This window comes from Vanacampus margaritifer, chromosome 17, assembly GCF_051991255.1.
Source record: "Vanacampus margaritifer isolate UIUO_Vmar chromosome 17, RoL_Vmar_1.0, whole genome shotgun sequence".
NCBI classification, from domain to species: domain Eukaryota; kingdom Metazoa; phylum Chordata; class Actinopteri; order Syngnathiformes; family Syngnathidae; genus Vanacampus; species Vanacampus margaritifer.
In genome coordinates this window covers 4,639,713-4,662,483 of record NC_135448.1, presented here as the reverse complement: position 1 = coordinate 4,662,483, position 22,771 = coordinate 4,639,713, and the positions used below count along the sequence as shown (strand labels likewise).

Below are 22,771 nucleotides of genomic sequence, written 5' to 3'. Positions count from 1 at the left end.
AATATTTGTGCAAGTATTTTTTCTGCGCTTTTAATTTCTACTTGAGTTAAATTTTCCAATGTAACATTACTCTTATTCAAATATTGGCTATTCTGCTTTTGAAATGCTAGTCTATCTGTATCACTAAGATGTGAGCGAGCAGTGTCACTGTCACCTAGCTACTTTAACAAAAGTAACTAGGTCAAATGTTAGTTTATTTATTTTTAATTAAATGAGAATCTCATAAGTTTCAAAATCTTGCTCAAAAGGTGGAGACAACTGCTGGAGACACTGCTGAAGCATCAGTGAAAAGGATGACCCACTCCATCAGCAAGCAGCCAAGAGACAGGAGATGACAACTGGGGGTATTCCATCAAGCTGGATTATGGGAAATTATTTTGCAGATCTTCTGCTGATGTGAATGTAGCAGGCGGTGGTCCCCTCCCCCCACCTGTGATCTTAGTCTTTTTTTCTGGTGGCTACAATAATGGGCAACATATATTTACAGCTCAACACCTATTTATAAAGTCTTATTTTTTAAATATATTGTTGAAGGCTACTTGCCGACTTGTTGCCATGATTGCTTTTGGCTACTGTTGAGATGTAACAGTGAAGAATGAATATGTAGGTCAATTCAAAGTGCTTTACATTAAATCAATAATTAATAACACGATTAATGTGAAATACACATCTAACATGAAACAATTATAACTTATATATTTAGTCTGTTCGCTTTTTCTTTTTTTTGGCCAATGATATTTCCCTCGTCTTATTGATAGCAGCAGTATTGCCTTTTTTTGGTGAGTCTTGAATTCCTCATACAGCTCCAATAACTTTTGTTCTGTTTGTGAGAAGAATACTGTTCTCGTCTTGGACGGATGCAGAAACGGCTCTTCTGGACATCAAATAAAACATTTCAAATGATGCACAATCTTGTTTATTGAATGATACATGTTATTTGATCTGACTATTTCAAATAACTCTCAATATGGATTAAATTGTACTCCTTTAACATTTCAAACTCAAAATTGGAAGACATTTAGAAAGCAGAATTTCTTCACTTTCCCAAAGGTGATTGCAGTGAAATTCTCTCAGAACAGTAACCAGTGTATCAAGGATTCTCATTTGTTGGACTTCACAGCCACTTTGAAGCAGGTTTGATGTCACACCATGTGTCACCGTCTAGAGATGGATCAAGAAGTAGCTTTGATTGACTGCATGCTGGCATCTGTGACAACAGAATGGTTGGGTCAGCATATTCATACAATAAAAAAATAATCATAGCTTCCTAGCTGGGTCATTATCAAAACACAGCCACTGACATTATACGTAATGAGTTAAACGTTTAGCTTTATCTTGTTAGCCAGAAAAATAACGAAGGTTTTGTCACATTTTAATATCAGAAATGGTGGTAATACTGATAAGACACAGACATTGTTCATAAACATTCTCATTTGCGTTATCTTTTATTTGGCTTCAGTGTTGAAAGCAAATGTGTATGTTTAAAAGTGTAAGAGCCTTTTATTTTAACTGTTTGCAAAGCATACATTGCAAAAATAGTAATTTTCACATCTAAGCACTAAGCAGCAGTTTATGAGTTTTTTACTTTTTACAGGTACAAGCTATTGATCGTATGTTTACACTGGTGGGCTTCAAATCTTGAAATAAAAATCGTGACTTCAATGTGTTCAGTTTTCGTGACAATTAACAACATGAGATGAGCTAGCTAGCACCGGACTACGAGCTATGTTCGTACAATAAATCTTACCTTCATACTAAACCTTCTTTCTTTCTGTCCACTTGGAGTGCTCTGCATGTCAACCAACGTTTAAGCTGTTCTACACGGTGTTTGTATATTAAACCATGTTGAAATTTTCACGCCGGACGTCCTCTTCTTCCAAAATGACGCGTAAGCTGGTGTGGGCCGGTGGCTACTGGGCGTCATTTGAGTTCAACCCACTGTCGTTTGCTCAACCAATGAGGTTGAGCTTTAGCCCGCCCAAATCCTCCAGAGCCCGCCCTCTTCTTTACGCGTACAAATCACGGCGCTCTACAAGTACGAATCAGTTTTGCTCCATTTGTAGCGGTAAATTTGGTGCAAAACTCACGTCACTGGAAAGCAGCAGAAAAAACACTTGTGACTCCTAGTGGCGACTTCTTTGACTACAAGTTGTCATTTCTACAAGTACAAATCACAACTTTTACAGATACAAATTTACACTTTCAGTACAGGTACAAATTTTTTTTTGTACAGGTGCAAATCATGACTTTTACAGGTACAAATTTGTTTTTACAGATACAATTTTTTTTACACTTACACATTTTTTTTTACAGGTACAAATTTTTATTACAGATACAAAAATTTTTTTTACAGGTACAAATTTTTATTACAGATACAATTTTTTTTTTACAGGTACACATTTTTTTACAGGTACAAATCATGACTTTTACAGATACAAATTTAGACTTTTTTTACAAGTTAGTTTTGCACCATATTTACCTCCATAGCACGGCGGCGGTTCGGTGCGATCACCAAGTCCGAGACACTTGGTCGTTCAGGGAACAGAGATGCCACGTGGTTGAAAAACGTGGCACGGCACCGGGGCGTCCTTTTGTCAGTTCTGGACCAGACGAGGTGAAAAAGGTGAACAAAGCAGGAACAGCGGAAGGGAGCCGGAAACGAGAGCGCTGAATAAAGGTCGCGCCGGCTATTTTAAAGTTGTGGGGCGTGTCCGTCAAAGGGGGTGCGCTGTCCCCTCTTTTGGCTCAACCCAAGTCTGAGACGTTTAAACTCCAAATTATTTAAAGAATTAATAATTAAATTTGGTCAGGCTGGCAAGTCAAGTTCTTCCAAGCAAAACATGTTATCGTTACACATATCACCTAATAATGCATCATGAGATAATTTCGTTCTTTCCGGAGTAACTAAATAATCTCTGGGTTCACCATCATCATTCCTGTTGAAATACATATGACCTTCCTTTTTTATGGACATACATGATGTGAAACATTCAGTTGTGCGTAAGTTCACTTGTATGTGATGAATTTCTTATGTGAAATGTGTAAGATTGCTTTGTGGGTTATAGGCGTTTCATGTGAGGGCAGTTCTGATCGTCACCACTTGACGGCATTCCGGTCACGTGTAAGCTCCAAGAAGGCTGGAAGGTACTGACCAGGATTTTAACGGACCTTTTGGGCAATGTTGTTTTATGACTGAAGAGTTTGCAGACTACCAGTCTGCGATGCCAGCAGGGGTAAAGATGAAGCTTTCTGATAAAATACATTGTTGCCATAAACTCATGGTTCTGGCTGGTGAAAAACAAACATTCACATCCTGGTGACATGGCCTGTGGTTGACTTCAAAAGAGTGTAATCTTTTTTGGACTGTCTCTGGTTTAAGTAGAAAGGGTGAGAGGCATCTCACCCCACCCTAGGTTGACTAAGCGCATTATTCCAAGATTGAAATGTTAAGGGAAGAAAGAACATTTTTTTGGGAGGGTGACTGGTCTATAATTGTTACTACGTCCATTATGTCATGGGGAAAAAATTGAGGGTGACTGGTTTATAATTGTTACTACATCCATTATGTCATTTGTTGAGTGACTTTAGAGCAGGGGTGTCAAATGTACTGCCAGCGTAGGATGATCTTGTAAAGTAAAAAAAAAAGAGTAATGTCGGACCAATTAATCAGACAGCCAAAATCAAAACATATAAATTTGTAATTTCACAAGCAATCTTCAGATGAGCAATGCAACTTGTACGCAAAATTGACCTGGAAGTCATTATTTTACACACAACTTAAAGTTACGTTTTGTTGAAAAATAAATGCGTAAATAAATAAAAACATAGACCAACATAAATCAAACATAAAGGTCCTGAGCATTCAGCTATTGGTAACAAAAACACATATGACATGGATTAACGTCCTACAACTTCATTAACTGCGCCATACAATGCATTCTGGAAACAATATATATGCAAAACAGGTAGATATAACACGCCTGGAACTCATACGTTCAAAGCGTTGCCGCCTTCCATTTTTTGGAACAATATATTCACAGTTGAGCCCTTCTATTTAGGGCTGGCCTGCACATCTGTGTATACCGGATGCCAATTGTTTTTCATAGTACTGTCAAAGTTAAAGCATTAACTCATTCATTAATCACAAAAAAATTATGGAATTAATCATCTATTAACACAGCTTAATCACACTTATGTATTATTTATTATATTAATTTTGACCGCAGATAATGCTTTAGCTTGACAGCGGATGGTTACGTTAAAGGTAGCGCAGTTTGTGCAGCAATAAACATAACTACATGCGATAAAGTGAAGCATTTAATAAATGTTTGCATATTACATTAAGAATACTTGTTCTAATCAAAATATTGGGGTCATTTTTGTCATTTTAAATTATGGAAGTAATGAACTGATTAGAAAAAGAGGACGAGAGTGTGCAGTGGATCAAAAAATGTGGAAGATCCTCATAACATTAAATGTAGAAAGAATTAACACATAACAGGTGCTCTTCAAATTTGGCAAGCAAAAAAATGTTGATAAAAAGCCTTTTTAATTAAGTGATTAATCATGATTAATCAAAATTCTAAGATCTGATTTAAAAAAAAAAACATTTAACAACTCTAGTTATTAAGTTATGTACCATGATTTTACCGGTCTGGCCCACTTGGTAAAATATTTTCCTCCATGTGGCCCCTGAGCTAATATGAGTTTGACACCCCAGGTTTAGAGAGTACTAAGGTATTAGGGATCAGGTGTCCTCCTGTATTTTTTATTCATTAATAACTATATGTTTGTGTGAGTGCTTTATGTGCTATTGAAAGCAACACTAAGGAACTTTCATTTTATGTTGATTATGGTGAGGCCATATGGACAAAAGCGTATTGTTATGCCTGAAGGAAGACCACATTTCCTATGAGGACAAGCGTATTGTGTCGTTTTTTAGCTCACTCCAGCGAGTGAAATCCTGGCCAATGTTGATCCTTGACTGTCCTTTCATCTTGGGTAGCTTTTGACGTATGCCATAAAGCAGTCAGCACATTTGTAGTTTTTTGTGTGGCACTGTTCCTACTATCCCCCTCAAAGTTGCTTAGTGCTAGTAAAAATCAGGCCATGGCAAAGGTACCATTCAACTAGTTTTAATTCGATGTTTCATCAGAAGAGTTATGAAAATATTTTATTAACGTTGAAAAGTTCCTTAGTGCTACTTTAAGTGGCAAATTAAGTTAGGTTAGCATTACCATAGTATATCCACTGGGATTGCCTGGTGACTAGTTCAAGGTGTACAATGCCTCTTGCTTAAAATAGCCGCAACTAACAGGATAAATTGTATATACAGTACTTACATTAGGTAATGATGAGTAGAGTTTTTTCCCCCCAACTCTGTTGTTCAAATCTTTACTTTATCTATTGACTGTCGTTAAAAGAGTGACACAATTAAAAAAAAAAAAAAGACATTTCATTGTCTTTCAGATTAAGATTGAGTTTATTTCATTCAATTGTAAAAATAGAAAATGACAAATTATGCTGATTAGGTTGTATTCAAACTGTTCTCCACTGGATCATTTGATCTGCACAAGCACATTATTTCATCAGAGGCAGCTCCCATTATTAACTTGATTTATATTATGTTTGAACAGTCCAAATGATTTTTGGTTATATTCCACGCGCGCACGCACACGCACGGACGCACACACACACACGATTGTAAGGTAGTGGGGACATCTCATTGACATAATGCTTTTTCTAGCCCCTTACACTAATCTTAACCCTCACAAATGATTGCCTAACCTTAACCCTTACCCTAACCCCAACCAAAACCCAATTAAAACATAAACTCTAAAACCAAGTCTTGACCCTCAAAAAGAGGTCTGAACTTGTGGGGACCACCAAAATGTCCCCACAAGATCAAATCGGTCTATTTAAACCAGGAAAAAAATGCGTGTATGGGCCCCATAATGTATCAAATACAAAGGCATACTTCCAGGGCAAGTAATGTTTTTTGTTCTTAACAGCTCTGACATTTTGCATGGTGTTTGACACCCGTGCTCTACTACACAAATCAAGTAAGGGAGGGTATTATGTGCAGGAAAAGAGATAAAACGATCCACACAAAACCTGACAAAAGTAATAGGACAACATCAAATGTATGCATCACCTTGCTGTTTTTTAATGTTGCCTCAACAGTCTAGACTATCCTTTACTGTATGTATTCAGTCACAATTTTTCTGGTACCCAGCATCTGCAGGAAAATAAGCATGCCTCAGGGATTAGCAAAAACTGCGCTCTTTTAGGCCCTTGTCTATGTATTCCCTTTGAGCTTAACCTTGATTCATGTGTCTGGTGATTAGCATTAAAAAACAAACAAACAAAAAAACGCTCATGTGAAGAACGCCAACTATGATGGCAAAACACTCTTTTCTCCAGCATAAATTGTGAGACTCAAATAGTCTTTGCAAGTTTTGTTAATGCAAAAGCACTCAAGTGGCAGCTGAAGGGCAGCCAATCTGTGTCATTTGTTCTTTGCATTTTCAAGTGGCAATTGAAAGTACATATAAAATGTAAAAGTGATTTTTTTATTTGTCTTTTAAAAACGAAAAGAAAAACCCCCACCTTTTTTCACACTTTTAGTCAAAAATAAATGCAATTCATTATTGTATCTGCTCCATGTCAAACATAACACATGAAGATGCTAACATATGTTGTTACCAAATCTCTGGGTCACCAAAACATGACTAAATACATATTAAAGTCAAAATTGGTCCAATGGCCACTTTTTGCTTTATTTCATATTTTTTTAATCTGAGCCCCGTTTATTTTGAAAAAAAAAAGTGTTTTTTTTGTTTTGTTTTTTTGTGTTACATTACAAAATTGAGAGTAAATTAATCAGTCACTTTTTCCTTTTTTGATTGCCAAATAAAAAATTGAAACAATGAATTCTATGTGGATTGGAGTTACATAGTTGTAATTACTGTGAGTGATTTGGGGGGGGGGGGGGAGTACAGCAAGGCTTCCCATGTAAATTGACATAACAGTGACATAACTGAGTTGAGACTTATTCACCATTCGCTAACAGTGCTGTGTTTTAAATGTATTCAGCGTTTCAGACACTGTGCGTTCATACAGCATAAGTGGCACAAAGGCATGTTGACTGTAAGCCTTGGGGTTTACACTTTAGGATTTGGTTACAGTCAGTGGTGTAGTCCAGGGTATACGCAGGTATACCCACTTCTTTTTCAGTCAGTATGGCGTATACCCACTTCTAAATCCCCCCTGACCGTTCAGTAATATGAGGATGGTGTAGCCATGGCCGACCCTCCTCTGCCTCTAATTGGCTGGTAGGCCTTTGCTAATTAGATTGGCTAACTTTATAAATGAGGACTGATAAGCCAATTGAAGGCAGAGTAGTGCGGGTCATACACAGGGGAATTATCCTTCAAATATTGTCCTGAGTGGTGACGGCAACCCATAGTTTTTGCGCTCATACACCAGAGACTACCTGCGGTGTGGTTTCGATCCCTTACCTACCTTACGCTCAATTCACACTGACTGCGGAACGGACGCGGAGCGTTTCCAGAAGCCATCTGCACAAACTGCAATTCACACTGCGTGCATTGCAGAAGCTGTCGGTGTCTGGAAATCTGCACCCGCCAGACCACAAGATCACGGTGGTTCACACTGGAGAGTTGAGTTCACGCGATAACAACCGTGTATATAGAGTCCTATCGGTACTATTATTTAACAATAGTCACACTTGTATGTTGTCACATGGATTTGGGTTTTGGACATAATTTCGGGACTTCTATCATGGCTCTTCTACCATGGGTAAGTACGTTTTATGTTTAAATAGTATTATTTTGCCATGTTTAATTTATTCTGAGCTCGTTTTTTTTTTGTCTTTTCAATGTCCGACTCATGTCATGCTATATAGCTAGTTCCCCTCCCCCCCAAAAAACAAGTTTGCAAACGGTTTTATTTTGAAATATACCGGATCTTACAGACGCCTGACTTCTCGTGTAACTTCTTCAGCTTCATGAAAATCCGCATGCGGAATTCGGGAAAAAATAGAAAGCTTGCAAAAACCTTTTGCAGCACCGCATTCGATCCGCATTGCACTGCAGCTGGTGTGAATTGACACGCAGACTCAAATGCTATCTATTCCTTGCGGCGGCTGACACGCTCTGTGTCCGTTCCACAGTCAGTGTGAATTGGGTTTTACCCTTACCCTCCCTTACCTACATGATCTAGTAGCTAGGCTAGTAGTTGATTTTAAAGTTAAAACACAAGAATGGAGACAAGTACTTTATGATTCGACCTAAAACAATATTGAGGTCTAATAATGAAATTTTTTGTTTATTGTTCACTAAATATTGTTTTAAAACAGTATTTATACTGTATATTTGTTTCATGTGGAATTCATATTACATTAATTCAGGCCGCTTGTATTACCAGTAATAACTACAAACTGCTTTAGTCAATCAAGTTATGATAACTTTATTATTGAGAGCAAGTAGAAATGATGGATTTATCTCACATTTCATGGTTTCTAAAACAGGACGGTTTTCTGAACTGCTTAAAAGAAATAAAGTTAAATTTTAGAGTATGGACTATATGCACAAGGCACTTCCACATTTGATGTATGTCATTGCTTTAAATTATTATTACACGTAAATACAAGCCGTTTGAGAAGCTACTTAGGCCATTTTGTTTATTACATTTTTTAATGTAAATGTAAATTATGTATTGTAGCTCCTCTCCCAGGACTACTGGAGTCTACACAGTACCCCCCTCCCCCTACCAGTCAGATGGTAAGGTTGAGGTGCCGGATTTTTCAGATTGAACCTGCCAACTGTTCATAACTTGTTTATTTTCCTTATTTTTATTTTTTTTTATGTTAATGATCTGTTATTGGACAAGAATAATTTATTAGTACATTTACATGATATAATTAATAGGGAGTAGGACTACAGTAGTAAGTTATTGTGCTTATTCCTACTCATTTTGAACATATAAATTATTACATTGATGAATTATTTTCTTTCCTCAAATTTTTTTGTTTAACTTATACTTATATTTTGTAATGTGTTAATATGTTCAATAAACCAACCAGTCAACAACAACAACTCTCTGGTCTGCAGCCTCCTCTTTAGCGACGGGATCCGACGATCTCTGCCTCGTCAATATTTTGAAGCAGATGTAATGTTTCTACTGTTTTTTTTTTTTTATGACAGCCAATGGTAACATTTCTCTTAATGCCTTGCTGAAAAGTGGTTGCTATGGAAATCCAACAGCATTGTCAGTGGTGCAAGAATAATGACTCATATAAATATTTTCATGTTTTTTAATACAATAAAATGGCAGCATAGGAGTAATATACATACAGGCACATGAAAAGTCAAAACGCCACAAAGGAAAAAACATTAGATAATTTTGTAAACAGAGTAACAACACATCAAAGTTTAAGCTTCAAAATACAGCTCTGGTTCTACTGTTAACAAACGGTGACCTTGTGTGGTTGACAACTACAGAGTTATCCCTGCGAATGTTAACATGTTACAACAAACTGTCTCCGGTGGTCAGCATAAGAGAAAAAAACAAGGCAGTTATAACCTGTCTGTGTGGGTACTGAAGGAATATTTTGATTACTATATTAAGTGTAATCTTTGCGTGTCCAAATAATTGTATTCAGGATCTGATAAAGAAGGTTCCTTGCAAGGATTTATTTAGAAGCTTCTAAAGACACAGTCAGGACACTCACATCTGAATGCAACGTCGGGCCCCCAAGTGTGTAACAGTCTACAGAACATCGACTCATTTATACTCAAAAGATAAAAGGTTCCTCCTCCCGGCTCTTGATTGAACAAAGGGCAGACATGTCATCTCCTAGATTGAACAAAGGTGTAATGTTGATGGTAAACAGACATCTTTATACAGTTCCCCTTCTTGATTGGGGGAACAGATGTAATCAAGATCTGACCCCAGACCTTCAGTCTCTAATGACAAGAGACTCTGACAACATCATGCACATTCCCCCTCCAACAGCATTGAGGGTACGAAGATCAAATAAAGTTCACAAAATCACCATCCCACTGTATTCTTTTAAACACTCATGATTATATCACATTGATATGCCTATAAGTAAATTCAAAAACAGTAAAACATCAAATTGAAAATGTTAAATGTCTTCAGTACACAGCAGTGATCACTCGGTGTACTGTTGTCTCTCATCTTCTACGATGCCTTGATAAATGTACGCAACCACACTCAGAAAATATACTCCAAAACTCTGACAACTGGTCGAGGTTCTCTGAAAATCGGAAAAGGTAGTTATAGCTCTTTGTGCATAGAGTCCATGCCCACTTCTCCAAGGACCTACACCACTGGTTACAGCTGGCTTGTGATCTGCCTCTGTTACGCTACTAGTGCGAGTTGTCACAGACTCAACAAGTCCTCCAACAATAACGACCATATTGGTTGTTTTACCATGCACCAAAATGCGACCAAGTGTCACGTATTGTAGTTTACCGACCTATATCGGCCATGTTAAATAGCAAAAGAACACATGCCGTCAACACTAAAACAATCACTGGATGTCTTTACATGGGACAATAATGGTTGAGATTAGGAAAAGGCACAGTGAAGTTGTACACCGTTACAAAACATGTAGTCAACACTAAGAAAACATGAAGTCAACAACAGAGGTGGCAATTTTAGGTCCAGAAATTAAAAACTCTGCTGGGTTTTTAATTTCTGGACATGTATTTGCCACCTTTGGTCAACACTCAACCAATCACTGGCCAAATAGCTCTGTCAGATAAACATTCGTCTTCTGACCAGACGGACCGGGTTCGAGTCTCCCTTTTGCATTTTTGCGCTATTTAACATGGCCGATAGAGGTTGCTAAACTAAAACACGAAACACTTGGTTGTAATTTGGCACCTTTTCAAAACGACCTATGTGGTTGTATTTGTTGGAGGACTGTCTCCACAGACTCTAGAAAATTGTACGTTAGAAAAGATATATAGAGGAATATAATACTTCAGTACAGTATACATATAGAACATCCAGGCAAGACCAGGCAATTATATAAAATTGTAAATCAAAACAATTATTATTATTATTTTTCTACATATTTAGTATTGGAGTAATTCGAAATTAGATAATAGTAATCAAGTTACATTACTTTAGTATTATAGTATTTGGATTACATTGGTAAATACATATTTTCTCAGGTAACTAGTAGGGGTGTGCGGTTCTCCACACAAGACGGTTCAATATGGTTTTTGACACGAAGTGTGCGAAATGCTTCAAGAACAATAATTTCGAGAGGGTATTATGCAATTATTTTTTTTATTTTAAATGCATTTGAATGAACTTGTCAGTACTGTAAATGTGCCATTTCCCTCTAAGATATATCTCCCCAATAAAGGATGATTCGATCCGTATCGCTCCATATTTCAAAGTGGAACGACTGATTCAGGTCAATCATCTTATAAATTTAAAAAATGGTTTTCCGCTTGAAACCATTTTTTGTTGCACCCCTAGTAACTACTTGTAGAAACTGTATTGGTATACATGTACAAAATGTTATGGAAAATAATTATTTAGCACGTATTAACATAAGTTTATACTGTATTGTGGACATCTGTATTTTCTTTAACAATGGGCTTTTTGGGCAGCACGGTGAATGACTGGTTAGCACGTGCACCTCCCAGTGCAGAGGATGTGGGATTGAGTCCAGGCTTCGGCCTTCCTGGGTGGAGTTTGCATGTTCTCCCCGTGCTTGCGTGGGTTTTCTCCGGGTTCTCCAGTTTCCTCCCACATTCCAAAGACATGCATGGCAGGTTAATTGAATACTCCAGATTGTCCATAGGTGTGATTGTGTGTGTGGATGGTTGTCTCTGTGTGCCCTGCGATTGGCTGGCAACCAGTTCGGGTGTACTCCGCCTACTGCCCGAAGCCAGCTGGGAGAGGCTCCAGCGCCCCTCGCGACCCTTGTGAGGACAAGCGTTTAAGAAAATGGATGGATGGATGGATGGATGGATGGGCTTTTCACTTCTTGTAACTACTGGAAATTCCACAACACTTGTCACGCTTCCAACTATGTTGTCCATTCAAACTTGCAATGCTATTTTATCAATGCAGGCTCAGATGTACAGTAGTTGGTGTGTCTCCAAAACGTTTTTTGGTACCTAAATTGCCCTAAAATTCTGGAATGACCCTCATTACAAAAAAAAGAGCCTAATTCTCATAGTGTTATTATTTTAACACCAAGCATCAGCAGAATGGAATCTGCAATATCAACTCAGCAGAACATGACTTAACCAATCTATGACCCCCAGTTCATGTTGTCACTACATGGATCCAGTGGTTTCGGGTCAGTAAACACCGCAGCGCTCACCATTCTAGCGCTAACTGCTAAATCGGTCAGAGGCAGCAGAGTTTCTCAACGGTAGGCAGGAGAGGCCAGGGACTATTAATGTTCAGTAACCATGCGCTTTGCTGTGCAGTCAAATATTCATTGTTCTACAGTCATTCCTCATCTTCACAATCGTTGACGTGTATGTATAGATACTGTACTGTATTTTTAAGTGTACAATCTTTGTAAGAAATTCTATTTGGGGAAGTATTTTGGGATCGTAGTTTGTGGTATAAATATGGTTGAATCTATCAATACGGGACATTATCATTACTTTAAGGAGAGTGTCAAGCATTTGCGGAAAATGAACCAAGATTTACATTCTAGAGACTAAGTTTCCTACAACATGCAAATACAGCATATTGATTAGTGGCAATAAATTGATAGACATCCCGCTGCTCCAATAACCTTAATTCAAATAAATGTTTCACCATCAGCTGTCAACTTTCAGGTGACCCCCACTGTCCCACAGTGGCACTTACAATTTCCATTTATAATCCTCTCTGATATAATTTTTTATTTTATGTCCCGCTCCAAAAATTGTATGGGAAATCAGTGAGTAAACCAATCTGATAAAAGCAAATGGGAAAAGGACTTAAAATATAAACATATCCCAACCCTAATTTCTTGGGAAGGGTACTCTTTAATACAACAGCTCCTCAACATACGCATTGACAGTATGCATGTTTCTAGGGTAAACCAGCTCCCACTACAGGGAGAATTAACAAAAATGGACCTTGGACTTGTTTTTGAAATTTTCTTTTAAATGAAACACAACACATAAAATATATTAACATACATTAACTTAATATAGAATATTATTTTTTTGACTATACTTGTCTGTACTATATACATTAAAGGCACTGTCCAACGTTTTGACTCAGAAATAAACACTTCTTAAATACAGGATGTTTTAACATGAATTCCTTCTCAATCTACACCTCTGAGCTTCTGTTAATGTGTGGTGGTGATTTTGTCCTAACGCTATATATCACGGTATATAATAAAGTGTTTGTTTTTTTAAATAAATAATTTGCTTACTGGTTTACATAGTCTCTTATAAAAGCTATATGGACAACAATGAAATAATAAATTTACTTTGGATAACAACATTTATTGTACAAATCAAAATGAAAGTCAGCACTCTCTGGTGTAAAATAGTGCAAACAAAAAATATTCAGGTCTCTACGCTAACTTTTGCACTGGTAGCACTGGTGCTACCAACTTTTTCAGTTGGTCACAGCACACAGGCTTTGGTCGCACCTTTTTTTGGGGAGCTACAGCTTGACCGTATTTGCTGATGTATAGTTGTCTCAATTTGCATAGCGTAGTTTCAGATGACGTAAAGAATGAGAGTGACTCAACATATAGCTGCAAAATATTTTACTGTAACAAGATTTGTCTGCACTAAAAAAGGTCAATTATTCTCTCTTACTTTAAAATAAATGTGTGTGTGTGTGTGTGTGTGGGGGGGGGGGGGGGGGGGGGGGTAAAACGCTTTGCTTTTGTGAACATGAGTTTGTTCAATGCAAAGGGGGCAGCTCTTAGCATGCCTAGCATCAGTCAAATCTGGCCCCTAAACATTACTCTGCAGTGTTTCCCAACCAGGAGTATGTGAGCACATTGCAGGGGTTATATGGAAACTCAGCTAACTGATGAAAATAAAATAAAACTGCTATATTATGTCTCAGACTTTGTATTTCCTGTTTAATGTTTTGTTTAATGCCTGTTTAAAAGGGACTATAGTAAAGGTGCTCCTATTTTTTTTATGGTAAATGTTATAAGAATTGTACAAAACAGCAGGTATATTCTTGATTTTTGATTCATTGACATACCAACAACTAGAATGGAGAATAGAAGCCTAGTGTAAGATTTGGTATTGGTATAAACAGAAGTAACTAATTGGACCATTGATTGTAATTAACTCTTTGACTGCCAGACGTTTTCAGAAACGGGATGTCGCCAGTACCAGCCGATTTAAGCATTTTGACTGATCTTTCAAGGTCCACAGAACTATGAAAACTATGGACTATGGAAACACACATACTACCAAATGAAAGAAATGAAAAATAAATAAAGTTTGTTTCTACCTTATTCCGTTCTTCAGTAATCAACAATAGAAAATGGTTAGTTTCACCGAAATGCTCTGTTTTGAAACAAAAAGCGGAGAAAAAGAGCTTTTTGTGAAACAATGTTATTTCATGCACTCTAGTGAATTGTACACTTCTTTTTGTCCATGAATGATGCCACAAACACCTAAATAGTGCTTTACTTCTGTAATACACCACCACTAACAATGAAAAAGTGTTTTTAGATTGCAAAATACGTTTATTTCCATTCAACAGTGTAACAATTTGACAAAACAATCTCGCAAACTATTTACAAATGTGTGCAACTGTGGTACTATTTACAATTATGTGGATGTTTCAAATACAGTTTTAATTTTTGTAACGCTGCCCTGCGTGCAAGGAGACGGAGCAGGATTTGCACAACAGATACGTTTCACTTCGATTGTCCGTTTCGCGTGCAGACGTTACACTTTCTTGACGGCCTTTTTTTCCGGGGAATAATAGCAAGTAGCAGACTGTACCCACTCCTCCGATGAATATGCATTGGACTCGGGGCACTCTTCGTCGTCCGATTGAACATCCGCCTGAGCGTGCTCGGTTGTGCGCCGCGTTTTCTGGTGTTAGCATCGCTAGCCGGTGAACCTTTATGACGTCGTCATAGCCGCCGCGTCAACGCTTGCAACTTCAGCGTCAACCTCGGAGTCACCATCATCATCATCGATGTGCTCTTTAGCGTTGGCCGATGCCTTTCGTCTTTGAAAAAAATTCCCAAGTGTGAGCTGCTTGCAACCGGTCGCCATTGTTCGCTTCTTCAGCCATCTAGCTCCGCCTCATGTCTTCTACTGCCGCGTCAATGCTTCCAACCTCGGAGTCACCATCATCATCATCGATGATGATCATCGTCGTCATCAATGTGCTCTTTAGCGTTGGTCGATGCTTTTCGTCTTTGAAAAAAACTGCTCAAGCGTGAGCTGCTTGCAACCGGTCGCCATGTTCTCTTCCCTTCCCCAGCCATTGTCCCCTCTAGCTCCGCCTCACGTCTTCTACTGACGCCTACCCAATCTTGTCAAAAGAGAGTCATTACTGCCATCTAGGGGCCAAAAATAGTCATTAGGCTAACTAGATCTGCTTGAAACTTTCACCACAGCTGGCCAAGGCTTTCCTCCACCCGTTTCCCAAAAAAAATAAAATAAAATTGGAGAACGTCTTTAGCAGCCCTCCGTAGGTTTTTACTAAACGTCATTTAACGTTTTTGGCAGTCAAAGAGTTAAGTAAAAAAAAAACTAGTGATACCACACCCATCATTCTTCTTAATGTATGCCAGCTTTTATAGATTGATAGAAAGCTTACATTTTATATTAATGATATTTGCAATTATTAAAGGATGTTTGTGCAGTTTGTCACTTTTTTACTCGTGGCTGCCACCTCTGGCCCAAAGCGTAACTGCAGCATCTGTGTCAGGCTCGTTCATAGTGCGCATGCAAGTACGTGTGCAATCTTAAGGCGACAGCCACATTTGACAAATTAAGACATGACTTCAAATGAGGTAAGAAAAACTCTGTCCTTCCCCTCCCCAAAGAAACTGTGGAGTGTGGAGAGCACACTCTACTATAAAGGGAAGATAAAAGCTGAGAGGTGCAGTCACAGTAAAACAGTCAGGGCTCTTCGTACTCATCTGGGCATCTGTAAACTGCACAATGCACCTTTAACGGTCAATGCATTGATTGACTTTTTTCTGTTTGAGTTTGAAATGTCTGACAGTATTTGAATGCAGCTGCAGTTTATAGCCAGATTGATTTGTGCTTCACTCTAGGGAGTTCTCCACAATATCAGTCTGGGGCTGCTCCGCATTGATTTGCTCGGGAAAGGCGGGGCATGCTGTACAGCACTTCGAGCTGATTGGACGAAGAAGAATCGTGTGCACGTCTACCTAACTTTTGTTTCGACCAATCACGGCAAAGGGTGAAAATGTCGTCACCGACATGCAACTGTTGTGGCTAGCTGATATCATGGCATTGAGTTTATGTTGTCGGTTTTGCAATGTTGATATGCGAAGACTAATTCAGCGAGAACAGAATTAATTGCAGCATACACGCATCCACCTGTGTGCCATGTTTGGTTTGTTTCTTCCCACGGCTTAGGTGCTTCTTGTTTTTGTCACAGCTGCATATCCCGCCCCCCAAATACAATGTCGCTCGGTGATTGGTCCGAACCACCAGTATCAGTGGAAATTAATGGGAGCGGTACAAGATGGATTCTCGGGAGTTTGTGAATTCACAAATACCGCAAAAATACATCTTGCGAGAGCAAGGTTAGTTTGGCTCGCCGAATGCTGTCATTTGTTTAGGCTCACGTTAGTGGCTAGTTGCTAACGCACTTGTGTCGTATGATACAGTGACAGACTAATTAACAGAATAATTAACTTTCTTAGCGTCCATAATTGGCAATTAAATATAATTTCGAGGTGGCGTCGAGTTGATGTTGGAAGTCAACAGTCGCGTGAGGACGAGTCAAACTGGCGCTACAATGAGCCGTGCGCCATGCCGGGACGCAGATACGATGACGTCATCAACATGCGCTATGCGGTGACATCATCATCATGTGCTACTGCGATAAGACGGTAGAGTCAAAATCTCTACCTACGTCAAAATTTATACCTTATATTGAATATACCGTTTATATCGCCCAGCCCTAAGTGAAACCACATTGACATATGAGCAATAGGAGTGGAATCCTATGCCATATTCACTGTTATTTGTGTATCTTGGTTCAAACAATCAAATCTTTATTTTTAGGTTATGGTTTGTTTCACATTGGGTGCAGTCAAGGAACAAAATGCAAAACTGCTGATCTTTTGTGTAAATAGGATTAAAATACATCTAAAATCTTTTACTTTTAGTAAAGTCACTAAAGTGCGACATCAGCAATTATTTTTAGGAATTGAAGGAAGCAGACAAGTGCAACAGACTAAATAATTATTTCGTATTACATTTTTAATTGGAAGTGTCGGGAGAAGGCCATCAGATGTTGGTATAGGGTTTGTGTTTGTACCGGCTTTTTGTCTTTCTTTTTTTTTAAAACATGGCATCCATGACACCCGCTTACCAAGAACTGAGCTGCGTTTGATTATGGACTAGCCGCCAAAGCGGCAGGCAGTTACAGTACATCACTTGTCCCTTATGTTCTCTATGGGAATCCTAATATTCACCCATGAACGGTCCATTTGGTTATCATTTATCTTTTCCATTTATTTGGCCTTGTTTGTGCTCTTGGGAGAGTTGTCAGAGTGAACAGGACGTGCAATTGTTTCCACCCCAGAGAGGTGTAGCATGTAGTGTCAGACACTTCCTTAGGTCTTTTGCTACAGACCACAAACTTCTATCACTGTTTGAGAATGAGGTATGAGTAGGAAAGACAAACAGGATGCATACAATTGCTTCAGCTTTGCTCATCTCTTACAGTTATGAATCCATCCATTTTAACTGCTTATTCCTAACTAGGGTCATATTGACCAAATCCTTTTTTTTTTTTTTTACATGAGGGAATCCACAATGAATAAACACAACACATAGACAGTATCAAAAAACAGATAACCATTCTCATAGTCACTGAGTGGCATGACGTGCTATTTATTATTTTTATTTTTTATTCTCTAAAATTGTTTAATGAATGGTCCTTCTTGCCTGGGGCCCCAAGGTGGTCTAGAAACACCCATGATGATGATGCAGTTTTCTATGACATTTTAATATGGTCCAAAAATTGTAAATAAATAAATAAATACAAAAAAATATATTTTTTTAATAACGTCATGTGTCAGTAACTGGGGCATAATGTGAAGGTTAAGCTTGAGCATTTCACTTTCTACCACAGTAAAAAATTGTAAAAAATAAATACAATTAAATAAAAAATAAAAGATTAAAAAAGTGGTTTGCCACTGTTAAACAAACATTAAAATATTGTATCTTACATTAGAGCAAATTTCCACCATTTTCTACGTTGAATACAAGCCACCGAATTGCATATAGCTAGCTAACCCTAACCCTTGTTGCGTAAGGTCCTTATTTTGTGTTGCAAAAAGGCCAGCAAAGTCTGCAGGTTTTATCCTTTGATAATTTTTAGACAGATGTCAGATGAGAATGATATCTGATCTGACATCATGCATGGCTGCAGTTTTAACTCAGCATATCCTTGCGTCGTGTGTAGCACGTCAGGGGGGCGGGGGCTTGGCGGTCATCCTAGCGTCCACTATTGCAAATAAAAAGTAGGTAGTGTATCTTTATTGCTCCTATAACATCATACACTCTTCTGGTAAAACACACAGAATGGCCGGTATTGGCAGGTAAATACGCTCACAAATATATAGACCTTTCTCTGATAACATGACCCCATTTCTTTGTGTGATTACCTAGAGATTGTACTGACATTGAGTGTAATAATAACCCAGTGAAATCCTCTTTTGGAGTATACAGGCAGACAGACTCAAGACTTTTGGGGCTCTAAAAGCATGCCCCCACTGCTTTGGAACCTTAATCTGGTTACTAGTCTTAAACCAAAAAAGGTCGGGGAGGGGGGAAAATGGAGACATCACGATGAGGCCGAAGCATTATCCCAGTTGTGGACTGCACCTAGCCAAACCCATTTTTTATGGATGATTTACTTTGATATGATCCTTGGATTATAGTCCCTTTGTTTCTGATAGGGAAGGGATCAAAAATAGACATCAAGGAGCTCAACACTTATGTGATGTATCTCACAAAAGATTTGAATTTCAATACAAGTCTTATTATCATTTATATTTTCCTGGCTTTTTCCTAGAATTTGTTTGACTTCAATGGTTGAGAGAGCTACAAAATACTCTTGTGAATTTCTTACAACATGCACAATCCCTTGGAATTTTCCCCTGCCTTTAACTCTTTCACTGCCAGACGTTTTCAGAAACGGGTTGTCCCCACTGCCAGCCGATTTAAGCATTTTGAGTGGCCTTTCAAGATCCACAGAAAATGTTGTGTTTGGACTATGGAAACACACATACTACCAAATGAAAGATTCGACTCTCATCTTTCATCAGAAAAAAAAAAGTTTGTTTCTACCTTATTCCGTTCTTCAGTAATCAACAATAGAAAATGGTTACTTTCACCGAAATTCTCTGTTTTGAAACAAAAAACGGAGAAAAAGAGCTTTTTGTGAAACGATGTTATTTCATGCACTCTAGTGAATTGTACACTTCTTTTTGTCCATGAATGATGCCACAAACACCTAAATAGTGCTTTACTTCTGTAAAACACTTTCACCAACAATGAAAAAGTGTTTTTTGATTGCAAAATACGTTTATTTCCATTCAACAGTGTAACAATTTGACAAAACAATTTCGCAAACTATTTACAAATGTGTGCAACTGTGGTACTACTTACAATTATGTGGATGTTTCAAATACAGTTTTTCCTTTTGGAACGCTCTCCTGCGTGCAAGGAGACGCCAGGACTCGCACAACAGTTTACTTTCACTTTCGCATTGGTCCGTTTTGCGTGCAAACGTTACACTTTCTTGACAGCCTTTTTTTCCGGGGAATAAAGAACAAGTAGCAGACTGTACACACTTCCTCCGATGAATATGCATTGGACTCGGGGCACTCTCCGTCGTCCGATCGAACGTCCGCCTGTGCGTGCTCGGTTGCGCTCCGCGTTACGACACCGTCATAGTCGCCGCGTCAGCGGTTCCAATTTCGCCGTCAAGCTCGGATTCACCTTCATCATCATCGATGATGATCATCGTCGTCATCAATGTACTATTTTAGCGTTGGTCGATGCCTTTCGTCTTGTAAGTGTAGAGCTGCTTGCAAACGCTCGCCATTGCCCGTTCCCTCCTCCATCTAGCTCCATCTAACGTCTTCTACTGCCGCGTCAATGCTTCCCAACCACGGAGTCACCACCCTCATCTTCATCATCGATGATGATCATCGTCGTCAACAATGTGCTCTTTCAGCGATGCTTTTGGTCTTTGAAAAAAACGGCTCGGGCGTGAGCTCCTCGCGACCGGCCGCCATTTTTCCTTTGTCTTCCATTCTCATCTCCTGCTCGACGCTCGAGCTCCGCCTCTACTGACGCCCACCCGATCTTGTCAAAAGAGAGTCATCGCTGCCCTCTAGGGGCCAAAAATAGTCATTAGGCACAACAGACAGGCTGGAAACTTTCACCAGACATGCGGAAGGGTTTCCTCTACCCGTTTAAAAAAAAAATAAAAAATCATTGGATGACGTCTTTTGACGTCATTGGCAGTGCTCCGTAGGTTTTTACTTGACGTCTTTAAACGTCAGTGGCAGTGAAAGAGTTAACCACGGCCATGTTGCAACAAGCTGGGCATATATTTTAACTTAAAAAATTTCTCGGCACAACAGCAAACAAAACATCACAAATGGTGTAATGTCATCAGACTTGCCTTTTGGCATTTACATGCAGTAAAAAAACTTGCATGCATCTTTCTATTAAGATGATTCCATACGTATCTTGATGCATGAATGCAATACTTTTCAAGGATGGTACATTTTAAAGTGGAATGATTCAATTTGGTTCAAGTCATAGGGATGTAACAATAACTAGTATAATAAGTTTTCAAAACTGCCACATGCAATATCATCCTAGTCATGTCATGATATTAAACGCAGCACATGTTAAAAAAGTCAGGTTGATTTCCATTTGTGCAGTTTTCGCACCCTATTGTCTATTGTCTTAGTGCAGTTTAATTTAATAAGGGATGTTTTGGCCTTCTATGTTTAAAATACACGCTAATTGTCAGATGAAGGGAAACGTAATATGCTTGTGAACCGAGTCAATATGTGGAGGAACTCAATATGTGCATGCGTTAGCCAGTGCCTCAATATAAGTGTTATTAGAGATTGTAGGTGTCATGTATAGGCGTGCGTGGATGAGGGACCCAAATGCGGGGGAACACGGCAGGGAGACAGGAATGGAGGGCAACGTGAGGAACTTTATCATAACATAGAAAGTAAGGTGAGTGCACAAGGACTGGACATAACGTGACTGGACGGGCAGTGAGTAGGCTGGTCGCCATGACTGGACAAGAGTAGACTGGCTTGACTGTGGCTGGCTTGACTAAAGCTGTCTTAATTGAAGCTGGCTTAACTGAAGCTGGCTTGAACTTGGGCGACTTGGTAGTACGTGGGCGACTTGGCAGTACGTGGGTGACTTGGTAGTACATGGGCAACTTAATTGTGACGTGGACAACTGGACTGAGACGAAGATGACTTACTGTGACGTGGACGACTAGACTATGATGAAGACGACTAGACTCTGAAGAGGACGACGAGACTGAGCTGTGGACAACTAGAATGAGACAAAGACAACTTAACTCTGACGAGGGCTTAACTTGACGCGGCGAGAAACATAGGACTCCCACACATAACGTCAAAAATGCTCCCACAGAGACTGGACAAACACAACAGACTAAATACACCAACACTAATAAAACACACCTGGGGAACACAATTGGTTGAGTTCACTGATTGGTCACACACACTGAGAAGGGAAGAAACACACAGGTGGACGTCAGACGTTAACAAGACAAGGGGAGAGACTAGGATCACACAACAAAACACTGAACACTCAGACAACAAAGAACATGACCACCCAAAACTAAACAAAAACCCAATCACACAGAACCAAAACATGATAGTAGGTGGTTTATATATATTGCTGTTATGTACAAAAGCACAATATTGTGTGTTTTTTTAGTATGAGCTTTTTATTTTTTACAAAATTGTGATGTTCTTTTTAATATCGCCAACTTCACCACAATATCGTGATAATTATCATATTGTGAGCTTCATATCATGATAATATCGTATCGTAATGTTTGGATATCGTTATATCCCTAGTTACGATTCAATTTGATAAGGCTCAGATGGACAGCGTATGATGGAATGAGTTTCTTGTTCAAAGTAGACAATAATTTTATAATATGAAGTTTGTGTACCGATGCCCTCACAACAAAAGGGATTTTCCAATTCGGATCAGTTTTCCTTACACCCCTGGTAAAGGGCAACAGAAATGACATGGGCTATTTGGAGCAGCATCAAGAGAAAGGTAAAGGAAAATTCACTGTTTATTCAGAGTTTGAGTTGCATCCAAGGACTGTCACTAAAACAGGACAGCTCAAAGGTAGAGTGAAAAGATACAGTAGAGTGAACCCTTGCTTCATCACAGTTTATCGTTTGAGCCCCTGTTATGGTGTGAATTTTAAATCAATTATTTTTTAAATGTGTCTCTGCAGT

General features: G+C 38.8%; 1 protein-coding gene and 1 long non-coding RNA gene across 12 annotated transcripts in view; one reads left to right on the top strand and one right to left on the bottom strand.

The window, feature by feature from the left end:
- Positions 1–22,771, top strand: part of LOC144037672 (E3 ubiquitin-protein ligase TRIM39-like) — a 74,246-nt gene that overhangs the window by 45,801 nt on the left and 5,674 nt on the right. For 10 of the 11 annotated variants that reach the window (XR_013288991.1, XM_077549324.1, XM_077549323.1 and 7 more), the window contains one exon: positions 249–903. The exons of the other annotated variant lie outside the window; for it this stretch is intronic. The gene's annotated coding sequence lies outside the window, so the exon portion shown is untranslated. Of the gene's footprint in view, positions 1–248; positions 904–22,771 lie in introns of those variants that run through there. 11 annotated transcript variants of the gene reach the window in all.
- LOC144037674 (uncharacterized) lies at positions 901–1,942 on the bottom strand. The gene is made up of 2 exons (XR_013288992.1): positions 1,748–1,942; positions 901–1,207 (listed from the first exon to the last, which is right to left on the bottom strand). It is a non-coding gene; the product is annotated as an uncharacterized LOC144037674 (long non-coding RNA).